The sequence below is a fragment of the Coregonus lavaretus genome, assembly GCF_964263955.1.
Source record: "Coregonus lavaretus genome assembly, chromosome: 6".
NCBI classification, from domain to species: domain Eukaryota; kingdom Metazoa; phylum Chordata; class Actinopteri; order Salmoniformes; family Salmonidae; genus Coregonus; species Coregonus lavaretus.
This window is the reverse complement of record NC_139993.1, coordinates 39,220,712-39,234,336: the sequence shown is the minus strand read 5'-3', so window position 1 is coordinate 39,234,336 and position 13,625 is coordinate 39,220,712.

Sequence of the window (13,625 nt, the reverse complement as noted above, 5' to 3'; positions counted from 1 at the left end):
ACATTCAAAATAATTGTATTCACACACAGTTGAATTACGGTTTTATTGTGTATAAACATGAAATTAATATAGGATAGGCCTAAAGAGTCATACCATGAGACATTACAGAAAATTGTCTTGAACAAATTGATATTTTATTTTAAAAGAAATAAGTGCCCCAAACCACATTTAAATTCTCTATTCTCCTACGTTTTTTTATTTGATTTATTTCACCTTTATTTAACCAGGTAAGATGGTTGAGAACTAGTTCTCATTTACAACTGCGACCTGGCCAAGATAAAGCAAAGCAGTGCGATAAAAACCAACAACAACACAGAGTGCTTGTCATAAGTGAGTAAAAACTGACAGTAACATCTCTAAGCATATGCAGTATGTACCAATACACTCCCGGTTGCGATCCCGAATGCTCACAACATACTAGCCCCTTGAGTGTTTCTTAATCAAACTAATCATCTACAGACATAATCATTTGTCAGAGGTACTCTAACAGGACAATTAGCAAAGGTCCTTCACACATACAAACAGTTGTACAGAGTCAAAGTTACAATCAGTAGTTTATGTGTCCATGTTGATACTAGTACACCAGTGTACTCTTTTCTTATTTGAGTCCCTTTTTGTCAACACACACTGCAGAGAAGTTATAGACCCAGGTTGGTGTGGGGTAAAGCTTTACTGGGATAGAAAGTCTGAAGGGAAAGGCTGCCATTTTTACCAACCGGTGGGGCAACTCCTAAGGCCGGGCTGTGTTGCTGTAGAATGGGCCAGAATATGGGGGTGAAATGTAAGCCAGCTGACAGCATCCCTAAAGCATGATGATGTGGAAGGTGGTTCTGCTCTCCACACACAAAGGGAAAAACGGGAGGATAATGTAATCTTGAGTGGGCCTGAGTTGCAATGGCGTCTACAGGACAAGAAATGGTGGGAGCATCACTGACTTCCCTGAGAGGAGCGAATTTGCTTTGTGTTTTGGAGTCCTTGGTAGTGCTCTCTTCCCCTCCTGCCTTGGTTTGATGTGATTCCTCCAGGCTTTGTACTCTGCGAAGAGGAGAGCATCGCTGTCCCTTACGGAGCTTTGCTCTTCTGTTCTTGAACCACACCTGGAGGAGTATATTATTTAGTTATTGGTGAAGGGTTGAAGTGTTAATAAAGGTTTTAAAAAGTAATACTGATACCACTACTTCGGAAAGTATTCAGACCTCTTGACTTTTTCCACATTTTCTTACATTACAGCCTTATTCTAAAATTATTTAAATTGTTTTTTTCCCTCATCAATCTACACACAATACCTCATAATGACAAAGCAAAAACAGTTATTTTTTAAAATTATCACATTTACATAAGTATTCAGACCCTTTACTCAGTACTTTGTTGAAGCACCTTTGGCAGCGATTAAAGCATCTTGGGTATGACGCTACAAGCTTGGCACACCTGTATTTGAGGAGTTTCTCCCATTCTTCTCTGCAGATCTTCTCAAGCTCTGTCAGGTTGGATGGGGAGTGTTGCTGCACAGCTATTTTCAGGTCTCTCCAGAGATGTTCAGTCAGGTTCAAGTCTGGGCTCTGGCTGGGCCACTCAAGGACATGCAGAGACTTGTCCCGAAGCCACTGTCTGCGTTGTCTTGGCTGTGTGCTTAGGGTCGTTGTCCTGTTGGAAGGTGAACCTTCGCCCCAGTCTGAGGTCCTGAGCGCTCTGGAGCAGATTTTCATCAAGGATCTCTCTGTACTTTGCTCTGTTCATCTTTCCCTCAATCCTGACTAGTCTCCCAGTCGCTGCCACTGAAAGACATCCCCACAGCATGATGCTGCCACCACCATGCTTCACCGTAGGGATGGTGCCAGGTTTCCTCCAGACGTGACTCTTGGCAATCAGGCCAAAGAGTTTAATCTTGGTTTCATCAGACCAGAGAATCGTGTTTCTCATGGTCTGAGAGTCTTTACGTGCCTTTTGGCAAACTCCAAGCGGGCTGTCATGTGCCTTTTACTGAGCAGTGGCTTCCGTCTGGCCACTCTACCATAAAGACCTGATTGGTGGAGTGCTGCAGCGATGGTTGTCCTTCTGGAAGTTCTCCCACCTCCACAGAGGAACTCTAGAGCTCTGTCAGAGTGAACATCGGGTTCTTGGTCACCTCCCTGACCAAGGCCCTTCTCCCCCAATTGCTCAGTTTGTCCAGGCGGCCAGCTCTAGGAGGTTCCAAACGTCTTCCATTTAAGAATTATGGAGGCCACTGTGTTCTTGGGGACCTTCAATGCTGCATAAATGTTTTGTACCCTTCCCCAGATCTGTGCCTTGATGCAATCCTGTCTCGGAGCTCTACGGACAATTCCTTCAACCTCATGGCTTGGTGTTTGATCTGACATGCACTGTCAACTGTGGGACCTTATATAGACAGGTGTGTGCCTTTTCAAATCATGTCCAATCAATTGAATTTACCACAGGTGGACTCCAATCAACTTGTAGAAACATCTCAAGGATGATGAACGGAAACAGGATGCACCTGAGCTCAATTTCGAGTCTCATAGCAAAGGTTCTGAATAGTTATGTAAATAAGGTATTTCTGTTTTTTATTTGTAATAAATGTTAAATGTTTTCTAAAAACCTGTTTTGACTTTGTCATTATGGGGTATTGAATGTAGATTGCTGAGATTTAAAAAAAAATATTTAATCCATTTTAAAATAAGGCTGTAACATAACAAAATGTTGAAAAAGTCAAGGGGTCTGAATACTTTCCGAAGGTACTGTATATTACAAGAATAAAGTTACTAAAAGCAGCAGTTCAAATAAATATTATGAATGAATGCATGCGCACAGGCTGGTCCTCTTTGAAGAGCGGCCTTTACTGACCTGAATGCGAGCCTCAGGCAGGTTGATGCAGACAGCCAGTCTCTCTCTCATGCTTACATCAGGGTACTGGGTCTGTTGGAAGGCTTTCTCTAGAGCCTGTAGCTGGGACACAGTGAAGGCTGTGCGGCTCCGACGCTGCTTTTGCTGGTTCCCATAACGGGCCTCCAGGATCAACTCTGTGGGGACAGAGGAAAAGCCACAACCAGATTAGTGGTGAAACAGCCAGTTGGCATGTGAGATATCGGGTTAAACGTGAAAATACCAGCATATCCTGCATTCTATTCTATAATATAATTATGTATCTTAGTCCATGCCGCTCTGTCATTGCTTGTCCATTTATGTATATATTCTTAAATCCCATTCCTTACTTTTTTGTGTGTATTGGGTATATGTTGTGAAATTGTTAGATATTACTGCACTGTCGGAGCTAGAAGCACAAGCATTTCGCTACACCTGCTATAACATCTGCTAAACACGTGTATGTGACAAATACAATTTGATTTGATGACAATTATCATTTTGCAGCCTACAAATGTTTTTTATGTTGTTGTTTTTGTGTGTGAAAAATGTTGCCACCTGCATTTGTTTGATTGCATGCATCGATTACAGACACTGTCATAAGTTAAAGTAGTGTAGTCTAAATACCTGCAAGTCTTTCAGCAACAGAGAACGTGTTAACCGAGGAGGGATTGGCCAATGAATAAACCTGGTACTGGTCTTCCATCTGGTGGTGGTCGAAAAAGACGGAGTTGAAGCTGTGTAGAGGATAGACTCCACTGTTGGATCCCCCGCAGAAATTCAAGGAATTCATAGCGGCCCTAAATGTATATAGACAAAATAACCGTTTTTAATAACTATAATAACTAAGCCTACAATGGAAAAGACTATATCGCCTATATAGCTTACTGTAAATGTAAGACGCTTGCACTGTGCAATTTAGATTTACAGTCTAAACTCACTTAAAAAATGTAAAATACAGAACAACTGGTAAATATACGTTTTCAACTTTCTTGATAATTTAAAGTAAATGAAAGTTATTATTCTCTAAGCATAAACCATTGCCACTTGATTTTGTGTAATCTGCTGCAGTAGGCTACCAGCATACAACTATTTTCAAAATACAGATCAGACAAAAAAGTGTGTAAAAGTTCTAGTATTTTTTATTTTACCTGAAAAGCTCACAAAACAGCAGAAATGTAACCAATTCTCGTCCGCTTTTAGGCAAAGAAGTCCACCTATACAGTCCAATACTTTCGAAATTCAGGCCTTATCCTCGTACGCCACGTCATGGATCTAATTCTCCGAAAACCATTCTCACCCACCGACCCACGACTATTTAAGAAGCATTTACTCCAGCTCCCCTAAACCATTAGCCAATAGAAAGAAAGGTATTAGCTTGGATTAGGTGGGATGAGGGAAAAGAGGGGGGTCCAAGGGCTCAAGTTTTTGAAACTATTGAACTTGAGGAGATTTACGCAAAGGATCTCCCCACAATAAACGAGCGCTTCATTCCCTCCCGTTAAAACAATTAAAACAATGTGGTCTGCTAATCTCTGAGGCAGCCCAGATTAAAATAACAGCCTTTGATTGTCCCCTGTTCTCAGCCTCCTTTCTCCTAAACTCCCTGCTTTGTCAATCTCCACTTGCAGGGGGTTTGCTTTGCGGTTTGTTTTGCTAACAGGCTCCATATTTTGCCCATAAACTGTCAGCCTGTGAAATACAATCTAGACATGGGCCATTAAGACCAATTTCCTAAGGTTCAACTAAACCAGATTCAAGATCTCTTCAAAGAGAACTATTATCCCACCAAAATAAGGAAATTAATTAAACAATTAAGTTTTCCATATTATTGTGCTTTGTCACACTAAAATAATAAAAAACAACATGCAAATATTTTATTCATAATTTGCATGTAGGTTAGATGGAGTGTTTTCTTTTCAGTAGCACTTGCACAGAACTCACAGAATGTATATTTTTTTCACAAATGCAGTAAACATGATAATGCACTTTATTGTGAAAGTAGGCTGTTGCACTCCACACCCAGAAAATATTTATAGCCTGGTCTCATAGACTAGACGTAACATAGTAAATGTAAATCTGGGACACTCAAATTAGTTTGATATGGTTACGTTTGGTATGGTTAGATAACACAGAATCTTACTTAAGGCAAAAACAAAGGTAGGGTTGTTGGTCGGAGTCAATGGGTGGGTGTATAACACAAACATCTAGCAACCCAAAGGGTTCAAATCTCATCACGGACAACTTTAGTATTTTAGCTAATTAGCAACTTTGCAACTACTTACTACTTTTTTAGCTACTTAAAAAATTAAATAATAATAATCATACTTTTTAGCTACTTTGCAACTACGTAGCATGTTAGCTAACCCATACCCCAGTGCTTAATTTGAGCTGGATCCGGCATCTCTCAGATTTGACATAGTTCATTCCGGTACCTATTTTCCCGGATCCGCTACCTCTCGCGGCATTATTTATTAATTTCAAACATTCTAATAAAAGCGACCAGAGTTAAATCAAGTTGCCTCCTCGTTATTTCTCCCACCCCCCAAGAAAAACCATCACGTAAAAGTGCTGGGATCCTTCTGTGTAATCACCCTATCCTGCCACACTGATTCCAGACCTCTCCACCGTGCATCCACCGACATAGTGCTCGGAGCAGGTGCAATTTGGACGAAGGCTCAGTTCAAGAACAAGCAAACTTATTACCCCTGGCTTGTCATGCAAATTTCAAAGCTGGGCTGTACAACATGCAAAAAAGTAGGGAGCTTGGGTCTAAAAAAGACTGGATGGATTAAACTAGCAAAAGAGTGGGTGGAAGTTACAGTAACGTCCTCTGCCTCCGACGTAAAAAAACTACAAAGAGCCCTCAGAAAAAAAGGTTTTTGAACATACCCGAACCAAGGTGCATTTAGTGGCAGCAAGCAATGTAGACAAGGCTAAAGAGGACACCCAGGTTATAGTTAACACTCAAAATGAAAAAATAGACACTACAGACAGTGTTCCGAACAGCCTTACAAGGAGGCTAACCATCACAGCCACATTTCTTGCATTGAGCAAGAAATTAACAATCAGGAGTTAAATGGACTTGACATTGGGAGAGTCATTGTGGAAGGTTTTGAAAACTAAGGTAGGAACATATTTTTCCTGTTTATTTTTCTGTACTGTGAAGTTAATCTGAATTTGCGCTTCATTTTATCACATAGGCAGGAGGTCTATATATTCTCATATGCGTGTTCTGCTAAAAAACAGCAAATTGTCCTCTCTGCCCCATGGCAAAATGAGTAGAATTGCATGATATTAGTTTTAAATTGCTAAATCTTCTCTATGCCACATGGCAAATTGTGTAGAATTGCACGAAAATGTTCTCTCCGCTGTCAAGAGGGTGGCTGCTAAAATGTTTTGCTCGCAATGTGGTGGGGGGGGGGGGGGGGGGGGGTACCTCAGAGCACCCTGGATAACCCCCTCTCGCGCTCACTATGTGTTCCGGGACCTCCCGATTTACATATTAAGCACTGCCTTACCCTTATCCTAACCTTAACCCTTTAACCTATCTCCTAACCCTTAACCTACCTAACTTTAGCTAACTAATGTTAGCTACAACAAATTGGAATTCGCAACATATCATATGTTTAGCAAATTCTTTACATTTTTTACATTTTTAGTCATTTAGCAGACGCTCTTATCCAGAGCGACTTACAGGAGCAATTAGGGTTAAGTGCCTTGCTTAAGGGCACATCGACAGATTTTTCACCTAGTCAGCTTGGGGATTAGAACCAGCGACCTTTCGGTTACTGGCACAACGCTCTTACCCACTAAGCTACCTGCCGCCCCGTACAAATTGTACGAATTGCAATCCGTTACATATCATACAAATTGTCATTCGTAACATATTATATGAAATGGCGGACATCCACAAATGAATACATACAGTGCTTTCGGAAAGTTTTCAGGTCGAAGGAATTGTCCGTAGAGCTCAGAGACAGTGTCGAGGCACAAATCTGGGGAAGGGTACCAAAAAATGTCTGCAGCATTGAAGGTTCCCATGAACACAGTGTCCTCCATCATTCTTAAATGGAATAACTTTGGAACCACCAAGACTCTTCCTAGAGCTGGCAGCCTGGCCAAACTGAGCAATCGGGGAAGAAGGGCCTTGGTCAGGGAGGTGACCAAGAACCCAATGGTCACTCTGACAGAGCTCCAGAGTTCCTCTGTGGAGATGGGAGAACCTTCCAGAAGAACAACCATCTCTGCAGCACTCCACCAATCAGGCCTTTATATTAGAGTGGCCAGACAGAAGCCACTCCTCAGTAAAAGGCACATGACAGCCCACTTGCCGTTTTCCAAAAGGCACCTGAAGGACTCTCAGACCATGAGAAACAGGAGTCTCTGGCCTGATGAAACCAAGATTGAACTCTTTGGCCTGAATGCCAAGCGTCACGTCTGAAGGAAACCAGGCAACACTCATCACCTGGCTAATGCCATCCCTACGGTGAAGCATGGTGGTGGCAGCATCATGCTGTGGGGATGTTTTTCAGTGGCATGGACTGGGAGACTATTCAGGGTTGAGGGAAAGATGAACGGAGCAAAGTACAGAGAGATCCTTGATGAAAACCTGCTCCAGAGCGCTCAGGACCTCAGACTGGGGCGAAGGTTCACCTTCCAACAGGACAACGACCCTAAGCACACAGCCAAGACAACGCAGGAGTGGCTTCGGGACAAGTCTCTGACCGGGTTTAGGAAACGCTGGGCTAACACACACCAAATACACCAGCCAAATACAGTCAGGAGAGGAGAATCCAGTACCACAAAAAAATTACACCGCATATTTGCAGGTGTTAAAGTCTCGGTGTTGAGGTATAAAGTGTTGTGAGTGTTATGTCTGAGTGCTGATTCCAGTGGGGCTAACACCAGTGAGATTGAAATTGACGACACCTGCAGTGAATAAATTAAGTGTTATTTGAAATCACAGTATAATCTTTATTTTTTATTTTTTTAGTTAAGTTGACTGAAAACACATTCTCATTCACAGCAACGACCTGGGGAATAGTTACAGAGGAGAGGAGTTGAATGAGCCAATTGGAAGCTGGGGATGATTAGGTGACCTTTTTTTTTTTTTTTGTCATTTAGCAGACGCTCTTATCCAGAGCGACTTACAGTTAGTGAGTGCATGCATTATTATTATTATATATTTTTTATACTGGCCCCCCGTGGGAATCAAACCCACAACCCTGGCGTTGCAAACACCATGTTCTACCAACTGAGCTACATCCCTGCCGGCTATTCCCTCCCCTACCCTGGACGACGCTGGGCCAATTGTGCGCCACCCCATGGGTCTCCCGGTCGCGGCCGGCTACGACATAGCCTGGATTCGAACCAGGATCTCTAGCGGCACAGCGATGCAGTGCCTTAGACCACTGCGCCACTCGTAATTTAGCCAGGACACCAGGGTTAACACCCATACTCTTACAATAAGTGCCATGGGATCTTTAGTGACCACAGAGATTCAGCACACCCGTTTAACGTCCCATCCGAAAGACAGCACCTTACACAGGGCAATGTCCCCAATCACTGCCCTGGGGAATTGGGATATTTTTCTTAGGCCAGAGGAAAGAGTGCTTCCTACTGGCCCTCCAACACCACTTCCAGCAGCAACTGGTCTCCCATCCAGGACCAACCCTGCTTAGCTTCAGAGGCAAGCCAGCAGTGGGATGCAGGGTGGTATGCTGCTGGTTTCTATCAACACAGTGTGGTGTTGTTGTTACTCGACTGTGTTGAGTTAATTTCCTTTAACTCTCTCAGAGTGAAAAACACATGGGAGGGGCCTCATTATCATATTTCCCAGCATGAAACTAAGAAGATGACTTCCAGAGTGGCGAGGGGACCAATAAACGCATCAACTTCGGGACACACTCGTGACTTGAATGACGCATTTCAATTTTCACTTTTAAATACTAAAACAAGCATGAAATTCTAATTAACAAATCCCCCCTGTCGTTTTACAAAATATAAATCTCAGTAACAGCTAAATATTTAATTTGGGAGGTATTTCATCTGTTACATGTGTCAAATCTCGAAATCAGACATAAACAAATGCACGTGGCATATAATTAATCATGCCTCTCCATTCTTTTGTATTACCTTGCACAAACTCCAAACATATCACGGTGCATGTGAGGCGCACGTGAACACGCAAATAGAGGGCCAAGGGGAAGGGACTGATTTTGTCGATAACAAACACAGTCATGGGTGGGTAACTCTAACATTCACACAAAAGGTACTCTGGGAAATATGCAAATAAGGCTTTAGAGTCTTAAAACAACAGCCCCTAGAAATACTGTAACACTACACAAAGGCATCAGCTCTAATAAAGTGCTAATTTAAGTCGGAATATGCAACACCTACGGTGTTAGAAACCCAACACTGTAAGTTTATCAACACTTTGAAAAGTGTTCGTTTAACACTATTTCGGTGGGTCAAATTTCATTTCTAAGAAAGTGTTTAATTTCACACTGTGAGTGTTAAAATTCTGATCTCAAATACGCTGTGTGAAAGTCTGTGTCACTGATAAACATTCAAAGAAGTATGTTTTCATTATTGCACTTGATTCCACTATTTCTGTAGGCTTTGAATTGCCTAATGCACTGATTTAACGTGAATAGAGTTCTCAGACCTCTTGGCTGGTTTCCTCACTATCAGGCATGTTTCTGTTCTAATTTTTGCTGAATTTGATCAGTGACCCTCAGTCTCAGAGGTCACACAATCCTTTTATTTTTTATGAGCTCCACTACCCTATCTTGCTTATAGCCTATCATGCACTACACAAAATATTACATCATTATCTGCCTAAAAAGGTTGTCGTGAACAAATGCACATATTCTGTGTAGATAAGCATTTCAATTTTACTGGAAATGTAAACTTTTTGTTCATACTTGTACACCATCCAGATTCCTAAAATATGTGAAATCTTTTCTATTTTCTTTCCCCTTGCTTTTCTCCCTTCTTTTCTCTGTTCTTGGCTGTCAAGCTATATTAGTGTCTGATAAAAATAAGTCATTTAGAAGAGGCTCTGTAGGCCAGCCCCTGAACCCCACTAAAAGCTCCAGGATTAGGTCCCAGAGGCCTTTGTCTCCTCAGCCCGCAGGATTAGGGGAGATTTACTGCTAAGAAAAAAAGTAGTTATTTCATGGCACTTTCATGATGAAACCTGGCCAAAGCCGTGTTGGCTGGGGGGATTAAAGGCACACAAAGACTCTGGTTGTGTGCGACCCCCTCCCCATAGCCACCACCCCAACTCACTGTCCCCCTGGAAACCTTCCCCTCCACAGGCACACCTCCTCCCCTCGTCACCACCACCACTTCCCAGGCACCACCACAGCACTGTGGTTCCACTCTAAATTAGTGATGTCCTTACTGATTCCTCCCACTGTTCCAAGTCATTAAAAGTGCTCCTCACTGATTGCTTTGTTTGTCTTAAACCCCACACACCACCCACTAAGTAGTAGGACGATAGAACTTGAAGAATAAACAGTACTGATGTCCAATGACATTTGCGCCTCTAAGCAATGACTCAAAATTCATAATTTGAGACTGGATTTATCATCATGCATTATGATTCACATGCTACTTCTTTTCAGCACAGTTGAGATTATTATTTCAGCAAATAACCTGGATTACTGTAAATGATGAGGCAAAAATAGATTACTGGCTTGCAGTCCCTCGTTTAAAAGGGCTTAAGGGAATTATCCTCTTCTTGGTGGATCCACTTACACATGCACGGATTACTGGCACTAAAAGACAAAGGTTATCTTTAGTAAGTCACATCACAATGGTCTCACCATCAAGCAGGTAAGACTTTGCAGACCGAAATTAGGTTTAATAACTGCAGTGAGCAGACATGATATTACTGGGACTTTGGAAGATGATTGGGTCGAGAAATACTGTTGGAAGGGTGAAAAATATAATCACTGACAAAACATTAAAACCTTTTGCATGGAATTTTGCATGCACATTTTTTTAAATAATAAAAGTTAAATTGTGCGGAAAGTTCACAAGAAATGATTATGTTGTAAAAGCAACATTTTTACTTTAATATTTTCATGCTAATCTTATCAAAAGAAGAAAACAGAGCAAGTTCATACTCCTGATATCAGACAAATTGGAGCAGGAACAGTTTGAAGAACAAAAAACGATCAGTTTATACAATGTTTCTTTCATCTTGCCCATCCACTGAATTGTGTTTTAATATTCTTCAGATTGGTAAAAACGACAGGGGAGCCAGAGAGGGTGGAGGGGGGCTGGTTTTGTCTTCTAAAAGTGTTTTTGTTCATGTCTCCTGTTTAACAGATGTTTCAGCTGGAGAGCAGCAGTCAGAGGAGCCCCCTCTAAAGCACCGCTTTATCTTTTTCCCTTTCTTTAATTACTTATCAATAGTGGACATTTGTATTGACAAGCGCCTGTCAAGAGGCGAGCTTTGTAGTTGTCAGTTATCTGTGGGAGAGCTGCTCAAAGGAGAGGCCCCTTGGACACCAACTGGATCGATCGGCACGCAAACACAATACAGAGGCTTTCAGGCCTGCCTTGTCAGGGCTGTGGCATGAGGACCAGAGGAGAGCGGGTAAGGGGCTAAAGACTTCTTCATTGGAGGAAATCGATGGGGCCGGCTGCCCTTTGACCCATAGGGGACAGGAATAGCGAGCGGCGGGTCAGTAGCCCTTCTTAAGCCCCAGTGAGTGCTAGGATCACGCTGTGAGCCCTGACACTAGCTATGACACACACACACAGCTTAGACTGACAATGACCTCACATACACACCTAATAATGGAGCTATAGGGGCATCTGTATTGTCCTTTTAACATTGGATTACTGCTTTAGAATAGAACTTGAATAAAACTTATGTGGAGTAATACTGAATGCTCAGGACATAGAACCAGAACAGCATATCTTGATGCCAATGCAAAGTTTTGCAAACCTCTGCAGACTGTTCTGAACTTGAAAAATGTTTAACTGATCCCTACCAGTTGCTCTCATAACTATTGGCCATTAAATTGTCCAACCAGCCTCTAACCAATCTATCAATCTCATCTAATAGATCTAGAGTGGCGCATTGAGATCTCTGAAACTCATTGATTTTGGTTAACTGGGCACTAGTAATTCCATTCTTATGAGGCCTAGAGACATTAACTTCATATGATCTCCACCCAAACCCTAGGGAGCTTTGCCAGAGGCAGCTCATCTGGCAGATCAATATGAGAGACTGAGTAAAGATCAGTCACTTAATTGGGCAGCATGAGTCTGAGTTAATGACCGAGAGAGGGACAGGCGGCTGCTAGGCCCGCCCAGGGGGTCAAGGGCAGCAGCGGAGGGCCGGGTAGAGGCTGGCTAGGACCAAAGAGAGCACACAAGTGACCTTTGAAATGGACTCGCCTATTATGGGCCATAATCCAAACTCTAAACAAAGGCTTCACTCAACCTGCAAGCAGGTGCTATGATTCATACAGATGTATTTTCAGTTTCTGTGCACAAGTCATTTCACTGTATGAGAAAATTCTAATTGCTAGCTTTTGTTTCAATATGAAATGCTAATTCACAAAAGCTTGACCACTTTTCAGTCTTCAGCACCAACACAAATATGCTGCCCTGTCACAATAAGGGCAATTCCACAGTAGCAGGGTGATGCTGAGACTCAGATTTTCCACTTGTATGCCAAACAAACATATTTTTTGCAAAGTTAAACAAACCATACAACTCTATGTACAAGGACTACTAATGACGGCACAAACAGCACCAACCGTCATTCTGTTACCAAATTTTGCATCTGCACTGTTCTTCAAGTAAACGTGTTTCTGTAAAATCTTCAGTGGAAATTGTTAAAAGTAGTCCTTGTGCAGAGTTGTATGGTTTGTTTAACTTTGCAATCACTGTTTTTGGTTTGGCATACAAAGATCTAAGTCCATTCCATTACTGTGGAATTACCCATTATGTTCTTGATATACAGTGGGGGAAAAAAGTATTTAGTCAGCCACCAATTGTGCAAGTTCTCCCACTTAAAAAGATGAGAGAGGCCTGTAATTTTCATCATAGGTACACGTCAACTATGACAGACAAAATTAGAAAAATAAATCCAGAAAATCACATTTTTTATGACTTTATTTGCAAATTATGGTGGAAAATAAGTATTTGGTCAATAACAAAAGTTTCTCAATACTTTGTTATATACCCTTTGTTGGCAATGACACAGGTCAAACGTTTTCTGTAAGTCTTCACAAGGTTTTCACACACTGTTGCTGGTATTTTGGCCCATTCCTCCATGCAGATCTCCTCTAGAGCAGTGATGTTTTGGGGCTGTCGCTGGGCAACACGGACTTTCAACTCCCTCCAAAGATTTTCTATGGGGTTGAGATCTGGAGACTGGCTAGGCCACTCCAGGACCTTGAAATGCTTCTTACGAAGCCACTCCTTCGTTGCCCGGGCAGTGTGTTTGGGATCATTGTCATGCTGAAAGACCCAGCCACGTTTCATCTTCAATGCCCTTGCTGATGGAAGGAGGTTTTCACTCAAAATCTCACGATACATGGCCCCATTCATTCTTTCCTTTACACGGATCAGTCGTCCTGGTCCCTTTGCAGAAAAACAGCTCCAAAGCATGATGTTTCCACCCCCATGCTTCACAGTAGGTATGGTGTTCTTTGGATGCAACTCAGCATTCTTTGTCCTCCAAACACGACGAGTTGAGTTTTTACCAAAAAGTTATATTTTGGTTTCATCTG